At 44.7% G+C, this 7,500-nt stretch overlaps 9 non-coding genes across 9 annotated transcripts; all 9 read right to left on the minus strand.

The window, feature by feature from the left end:
• Window positions 1–116: 116 nt before the first annotated feature.
• LOC141124807 (U5 spliceosomal RNA) lies at window positions 117–231 on the minus strand. Its single transcript, XR_012241142.1, has one exon. It is a non-coding gene; the product is annotated as a U5 spliceosomal RNA (small nuclear RNA).
• Window positions 232–989: 758 nt separating this feature from the next.
• LOC141124808 (U5 spliceosomal RNA) lies at window positions 990–1,104 on the minus strand. Its single transcript, XR_012241143.1, has one exon. It is a non-coding gene; the product is annotated as a U5 spliceosomal RNA (small nuclear RNA).
• A 758-nt stretch (window positions 1,105–1,862) lies between these two features.
• LOC141124809 (U5 spliceosomal RNA) lies at window positions 1,863–1,977 on the minus strand. The gene has a single exon (XR_012241144.1). It is a non-coding gene; the product is annotated as a U5 spliceosomal RNA (small nuclear RNA).
• Window positions 1,978–2,735: 758 nt separating this feature from the next.
• Window positions 2,736–2,850, minus strand: LOC141124810 (U5 spliceosomal RNA). Its single transcript, XR_012241145.1, has one exon. It is a non-coding gene; the product is annotated as a U5 spliceosomal RNA (small nuclear RNA).
• Window positions 2,851–3,608: 758 nt separating this feature from the next.
• On the minus strand, window positions 3,609–3,723 carry LOC141124910 (U5 spliceosomal RNA). Its single transcript, XR_012241230.1, has one exon. It is a non-coding gene; the product is annotated as a U5 spliceosomal RNA (small nuclear RNA).
• Window positions 3,724–4,481: 758 nt separating this feature from the next.
• Window positions 4,482–4,596, minus strand: LOC141124812 (U5 spliceosomal RNA). Its single transcript, XR_012241146.1, has one exon. It is a non-coding gene; the product is annotated as a U5 spliceosomal RNA (small nuclear RNA).
• Window positions 4,597–5,354: 758 nt separating this feature from the next.
• LOC141124813 (U5 spliceosomal RNA) lies at window positions 5,355–5,469 on the minus strand. Its single transcript, XR_012241147.1, has one exon. It is a non-coding gene; the product is annotated as a U5 spliceosomal RNA (small nuclear RNA).
• Window positions 5,470–6,227: 758 nt separating this feature from the next.
• On the minus strand, window positions 6,228–6,342 carry LOC141124815 (U5 spliceosomal RNA). The gene has a single exon (XR_012241148.1). It is a non-coding gene; the product is annotated as a U5 spliceosomal RNA (small nuclear RNA).
• A 758-nt stretch (window positions 6,343–7,100) lies between these two features.
• LOC141124816 (U5 spliceosomal RNA) lies at window positions 7,101–7,215 on the minus strand. The gene has a single exon (XR_012241149.1). It is a non-coding gene; the product is annotated as a U5 spliceosomal RNA (small nuclear RNA).
• Window positions 7,216–7,500: the final 285 nt, after the last annotated feature.

Here is a 7,500-nt window from a genome sequence, read left to right on the forward strand (position 1 = left end):
AGACCACCAAATGGTTTTCGATGCCACGTTGACCACCACCACCACCAACAACATTAACGCTGTCTCAGCATCTTTCCAAATCAAAAGAACTCAAGCTATTTTTCACCAGATTAGCAAGCCCAGCTTTAGCTAGGCATCAAAAAATTCTCTGAAACTCATAGTTGTTCCCCTCCACGGAAATCTTTAGTAAAAGGCGAAAGATTTATTCGATCTGAAGAGAAACCAGAGTATAACAGGCAAGCATCCTAAACTAGGTCTCGGCGGCGCACACATGCTGCTCTACTCATGGCGACTCCGTAGACGCTATCATTTCTCAGCAAAAACATAGCCAAATAAGGTGCAGAACTGATTAAAAGAAATGACAAGTCAAAGAAAAACACCACTAGAAAGAGTTTGTCAAGCTAAAAATGTCAAAATATATCACCTGAGATACATTAGGGTTATGCAAATAAGGAAAAGTGAAAGGACGGCCCACTGCCGGGGATAATGAGAGAAGGCCGCTATAGAGCAGGACAGCCTAATTTGCATGTCTTTACAGCTGCATAGCGGGAATCAGCAGGCGCTTGTAGCAATTCGCTTCATCAGAACCGCATAAAAGGCGCGCGGCAATGGAATTGGGGAATATAGCGCGTTGCCCTGTGCTTTTTAAAGGATCCCTTAAAAAGAGTCGAATAGGACCGCACAGGGGCCGACTTACCGAGAATGGAGCACGCGGGAAGTTTTTTCAACGTTTTGCTAACAGGAGCGAGTCCGCAAGAATTCAAGCAGGAGCCGCTTTGGTTGGCTACACCGTCAACTTTCATTTGAGGCCAACCGCACAAAGCCAACAAAAAAAGACACCCAAAAATGCTCCGATAACTTGTAGGTAGACCAAGACCACCAAATGGTTTTCGATGCCACGTTGACCACCAACAACAACAACAACATTAACGCTGTCTCAGCATCTTTCCAAATCAAAAGAACTCAAGCTATTTTTCACCAGATTAGCAAGCCCAGCTTTAGCTAGGCATCAAAAAATTCTCTGAAACTCATAGTTGTTCCCCTCCACGGAAATCTTTAGTAAAAGGCGAAAGATTTATTCGATCTGAAGAGAAACCAGAGTATAACAGGCAAACATCCTAAACTAGGTCTCGGCGGCGCACACATGCTGCTCTACTCATGGCGACTCCGTAGACGCTATCATTTCTCAGCAAAAACATAGCCAAATAAGGTGCAGAACTGATTAAAAGAAATGACAAGTCAAAGAAAAACACCACTAGAAAGAGTTTGTCAAGCTAAAAATGTCAAAATATATCACCTGAGATACATTAGGGTTATGCAAATAAGGAAAAGTGAAAGGACGGCCCACTGCCGGGGATAATGAGAGAAGGCCGCTATAGAGCAGGACAGCCTAATTTGCATGTCTTTACAGCTGCATAGCGGGAATCAGCAGGCGCTTGTAGCAATTCGCTTCATCAGAACCGCATAAAAGGCGCGCGGCAATGGAATTGGGGAATATAGCGCGTTGCCCTGTGCTTTTTAAAGGATCCCTTAAAAAGAGTCGAATAGGACCGCACAGGGGCCGACTTACCGAGAATGGAGCACGCGGGAAGTTTTTTCAACGTTTTGCTAACAGGAGCGAGTCCGCAAGAATTCAAGCAGGAGCCGCTTTGGTTGGCTACACCGTCAACTTTCATTTGAGGCCAACCGCACAAAGCCAACAACAAAAGACACCCAAAAATGCTCCGATAACTTGTAGGTAGACCAAGACCACCAAATGGTTTTCGATGCCACGTTGACCACCACCACCACCAACAACATTAACGCTGTCTCAGCATCTTTCCAAATCAAAAGAACTCAAGCTATTTTTCACCAGATTAGCAAGCCCAGCTTTAGCTAGGCATCAAAAAATTCTCTGAAACTCATAGTTGTTCCCCTCCACGGAAATCTTTAGTAAAAGGCGAAAGATTTATTCGATCTGAAGAGAAACCAGAGTATAACAGGCAAGCATCCTAAACTAGGTCTCGGCGGCGCACACATGCTGCTCTACTCATGGCGACTCCGTAGACGCTATCATTTCTCAGCAAAAACATAGCCAAATAAGGTGCAGAACTGATTAAAAGAAATGACAAGTCAAAGAAAAACACCACTAGAAAGAGTTTGTCAAGCTAAAAATGTCAAAATATATCACCTGAGATACATTAGGGTTATGCAAATAAGGAAAAGTGAAAGGACGGCCCACTGCCGGGGATAATGAGAGAAGGCCGCTATAGAGCAGGACAGCCTAATTTGCATGTCTTTACAGCTGCATAGCGGGAATCAGCAGGCGCTTGTAGCAATTCGCTTCATCAGAACCGCATAAAAGGCGCGCGGCAATGGAATTGGGGAATATAGCGCGTTGCCCTGTGCTTTTTAAAGGATCCCTTAAAAAGAGTCGAATAGGACCGCACAGGGGCCGACTTACCGAGAATGGAGCACGCGGGAAGTTTTTTCAACGTTTTGCTAACAGGAGCGAGTCCGCAAGAATTCAAGCAGGAGCCGCTTTGGTTGGCTACACCGTCAACTTTCATTTGAGGCCAACCGCACAAAGCCAACAACAAAAGACACCCAAAAATGCTCCGATAACTTGTAGGTAGACCAAGACCACCAAATGGTTTTCGATGCCACGTTGACCACCACCACCACCAACAACATTAACGCTGTCTCAGCATCTTTCCAAATCAAAAGAACTCAAGCTATTTTTCACCAGATTAGCAAGCCCAGCTTTAGCTAGGCATCAAAAAATTCTCTGAAACTCATAGTTGTTCCCCTCCACGGAAATCTTTAGTAAAAGGCGAAAGATTTATTCGATCTGAAGAGAAACCAGAGTATAACAGGCAAGCATCCTAAACTAGGTCTCGGCGGCGCACACATGCTGCTCTACTCATGGCGACTCCGTAGACGCTATCATTTCTCAGCAAAAACATAGCCAAATAAGGTGCAGAACTGATTAAAAGAAATGACAAGTCAAAGAAAAACACCACTAGAAAGAGTTTGTCAAGCTAAAAATGTCAAAATATATCACCTGAGATACATTAGGGTTATGCAAATAAGGAAAAGTGAAAGGACGGCCCACTGCCGGGGATAATGAGAGAAGGCCGCTATAGAGCAGGACAGCCTAATTTGCATGTCTTTACAGCTGCATAGCGGGAATCAGCAGGCGCTTGTAGCAATTCGCTTCATCAGAACCGCATAAAAGGCGCGCGGCAATGGAATTGGGGAATATAGCGCGTTGCCCTGTGCTTTTTAAAGGATCCCTTAAAAAGAGTCGAATAGGACCGCACAGGGGCCGACTTACCGAGAATGGAGCACGCGGGAAGTTTTTTCAACGTTTTGCTAACAGGAGCGAGTCCGCAAGAATTCAAGCAGGAGCCGCTTTGGTTGGCTACACCGTCAACTTTCATTTGAGGCCAACCGCACAAAGCCAACAAAAAAAGACACCCAAAAATGCTCCGATAACTTGTAGGTAGACCAAGACCACCAAATGGTTTTCGATGCCACGTTGACCACCAACAACAACAACAACATTAACGCTGTCTCAGCATCTTTCCAAATCAAAAGAACTCAAGCTATTTTTCACCAGATTAGCAAGCCCAGCTTTAGCTAGGCATCAAAAAATTCTCTGAAACTCATAGTTGTTCCCCTCCACGGAAATCTTTAGTAAAAGGCGAAAGATTTATTCAATCTGAAGAGAAACCAGAGTATAACAGGCAAACATCCTAAACTAGGTCTCGGCGGCGCACACATGCTGCTCTACTCATGGCGACTCCGTAGACGCTATCATTTCTCAGCAAAAACATAGCCAAATAAGGTGCAGAACTGATTAAAAGAAATGACAAGTCAAAGAAAAACACCACTAGAAAGAGTTTGTCAAGCTAAAAATGTCAAAATATATCACCTGAGATACATTAGGGTTATGCAAATAAGGAAAAGTGAAAGGACGGCCCACTGCCGGGGATAATGAGAGAAGGCCGCTATAGAGCAGGACAGCCTAATTTGCATGTCTTTACAGCTGCATAGCGGGAATCAGCAGGCGCTTGTAGCAATTCGCTTCATCAGAACCGCATAAAAGGCGCGCGGCAATGGAATTGGGGAATATAGAGCGTTGCCCTGTGCTTTTTAAAGGATCCCTTAAAAAGAGTCGAATAGGACCGCACAGGGGCCGACTTACCGAGAATGGAGCACGCGGGAAGTTTTTTCAACGTTTTGCTAACAGGAGCGAGTCCGCAAGAATTCAAGCAGGAGCCGCTTTGGTTGGCTACACCGTCAACTTTCATTTGAGGCCAACCGCACAAAGCCAACAACAAAAGACACCCAAAAATGCTCCGATAACTTGTAGGTAGACCAAGACCACCAAATGGTTTTCGATGCCACGTTGACCACCACCACCACCAACAACATTAACGCTGTCTCAGCATCTTTCCAAATCAAAAGAACTCAAGCTATTTTTCACCAGATTAGCAAGCCCAGCTTTAGCTAGGCATCAAAAAATTCTCTGAAACTCATAGTTGTTCCCCTCCACGGAAATCTTTAGTAAAAGGCGAAAGATTTATTCGATCTGAAGAGAAACCAGAGTATAACAGGCAAGCATCCTAAACTAGGTCTCGGCGGCGCACACATGCTGCTCTACTCATGGCGACTCCGTAGACGCTATCATTTCTCAGCAAAAACATAGCCAAATAAGGTGCAGAACTGATTAAAAGAAATGACAAGTCAAAGAAAAACACCACTAGAAAGAGTTTGTCAAGCTAAAAATGTCAAAATATATCACCTGAGATACATTAGGGTTATGCAAATAAGGAAAAGTGAAAGGACGGCCCACTGCCGGGGATAATGAGAGAAGGCCGCTATAGAGCAGGACAGCCTAATTTGCATGTCTTTACAGCTGCATAGCGGGAATCAGCAGGCGCTTGTAGCAATTCGCTTCATCAGAACCGCATAAAAGGCGCGCGGCAATGGAATTGGGGAATATAGCGCGTTGCCCTGTGCTTTTTAAAGGATCCCTTAAAAAGAGTCGAATAGGACCGCACAGGGGCCGACTTACCGAGAATGGAGCACGCGGGAAGTTTTTTCAACGTTTTGCTAACAGGAGCGAGTCCGCAAGAATTCAAGCAGGAGCCGCTTTGGTTGGCTACACCGTCAACTTTCATTTGAGGCCAACCGCACAAAGCCAACAAAAAAAGACACCCAAAAATGCTCCGATAACTTGTAGGTAGACCAAGACCACCAAATGGTTTTCGATGCCACGTTGACCACCACCACCAACAACAACATTAACGCTGTCTCAGCATCTTTCCAAATCAAAAGAACTCAAGCTATTTTTCACCAGATTAGCAAGCCCAGCTTTAGCTAGGCATCAAAAAATTCTCTGAAACTCATAGTTGTTCCCCTCCACGGAAATCTTTAGTAAAAGGCGAAAGATTTATTCGATCTGAAGAGAAACCAGAGTATAACAGGCAAACATCCTAAACTAGGTCTCGGCGGCGCACACATGCTGCTCTATTCATGGCGACTCCGTAGACGCTATCATTTCTCAGCAAAAACATAGCCAAATAAGGTGCAGAACTGATTAAAAGAAATGACAAGTCAAAGAAAAACACCACTAGAAAGAGTTTGTCAAGCTAAAAATGTCAAAATATATCACCTGAGATACATTAGGGTTATGCAAATAAGGAAAAGTGAAAGGACGGCCCACTGCCGGGGATAATGAGAGAAGGCCGCTATAGAGCAGGACAGCCTAATTTGCATGTCTTTACAGCTGCATAGCGGGAATCAGCAGGCGCTTGTAGCAATTCGCTTCATCAGAACCGCATAAAAGGCGCGCGGCAATGGAATTGGGGAATATAGCGCGTTGCCCTGTGCTTTTTAAAGGATCCCTTAAAAAGAGTCGAATAGGACCGCACAGGGGCCGACTTACCGAGAATGGAGCACGCGGGAAGTTTTTTCAACGTTTTGCTAACAGGAGCGAGTCCGCAAGAATTCAAGCAGGAGCCGCTTTGGTTGGCTACACCGTCAACTTTCATTTGAGGCCAACCGCACAAAGCCAACAAAAAAAGACACCCAAAAATGCTCCGATAACTTGTAGGTAGACCAAGACCACCAAATGGTTTTCGATGCCACGTTGACCACCAACAACAACAACAACATTAACGCTGTCTCAGCATCTTTCCAAATCAAAAGAACTCAAGCTATTTTTCACCAGATTAGCAAGCCCAGCTTTAGCTAGGCATCAAAAAATTCTCTGAAACTCATAGTTGTTCCCCTCCACGGAAATCTTTAGTAAAAGGCGAAAGATTTATTCGATCTGAAGAGAAACCAGAGTATAACAGGCAAACATCCTAAACTAGGTCTCGGCGGCGCACACATGCTGCTCTACTCATGGCGACTCCGTAGACGCTATCATTTCTCAGCAAAAACATAGCCAAATAAGGTGCAGAACTGATTAAAAGAAATGACAAGTCAAAGAAAAACACCACTAGAAAGAGTTTGTCAAGCTAAAAATGTCAAAATATATCACCTGAGATACATTAGGGTTATGCAAATAAGGAAAAGTGAAAGGACGGCCCACTGCCGGGGATAATGAGAGAAGGCCGCTATAGAGCAGGACAGCCTAATTTGCATGTCTTTACAGCTGCATAGCGGGAATCAGCAGGCGCTTGTAGCAATTCGCTTCATCAGAACCGCATAAAAGGCGCGCGGCAATGGAATTGGGGAATATAGCGCGTTGCCCTGTGCTTTTTAAAGGATCCCTTAAAAAGAGTCGAATAGGACCGCACAGGGGCCGACTTACCGAGAATGGAGCACGCGGGAAGTTTTTTCAACGTTTTGCTAACAGGAGCGAGTCCGCAAGAATTCAAGCAGGAGCCGCTTTGGTTGGCTACACCGTCAACTTTCATTTGAGGCCAACCGCACAAAGCCAACAACAAAAGACACCCAAAAATGCTCCGATAACTTGTAGGTAGACCAAGACCACCAAATGGTTTTCGATGCCACGTTGACCACCACCACCACCAACAACATTAACGCTGTCTCAGCATCTTTCCAAATCAAAAGAACTCAAGCTATTTTTCACCAGATTAGCAAGCCCAGCTTTAGCTAGGCATCAAAAAATTCTCTGAAACTCATAGTTGTTCCCCTCCACGGAAATCTTTAGTAAAAGGCGAAAGATTTATTCGATCTGAAGAGAAACCAGAGTATAACAGGCAAGCATCCTAAACTAGGTCTCGGCGGCGCACACATGCTGCTCTACTCATGGCGACTCCGTAGACGCTATCATTTCTCAGCAAAAACATAGCCAAATAAGGTGCAGAACTGATTAAAAGAAATGACAAGTCAAAGAAAAACACCACTAGAAAGAGTTTGTCAAGCTAAAAATGTCAAAATATATCACCTGAGATACATTAGGGTTATGCAAATAAGGAAAAGTGAAAGGACGGCCCACTGCCGGGGATAATGAGAGAAGGCCGCTATAGAGCAGGACAG

This window comes from Aquarana catesbeiana, linkage group LG01 (assembly GCF_042186555.1).
Source record: "Aquarana catesbeiana isolate 2022-GZ linkage group LG01, ASM4218655v1, whole genome shotgun sequence".
Lineage (NCBI taxonomy): Eukaryota > Metazoa > Chordata > Amphibia > Anura > Ranidae > Aquarana > Aquarana catesbeiana.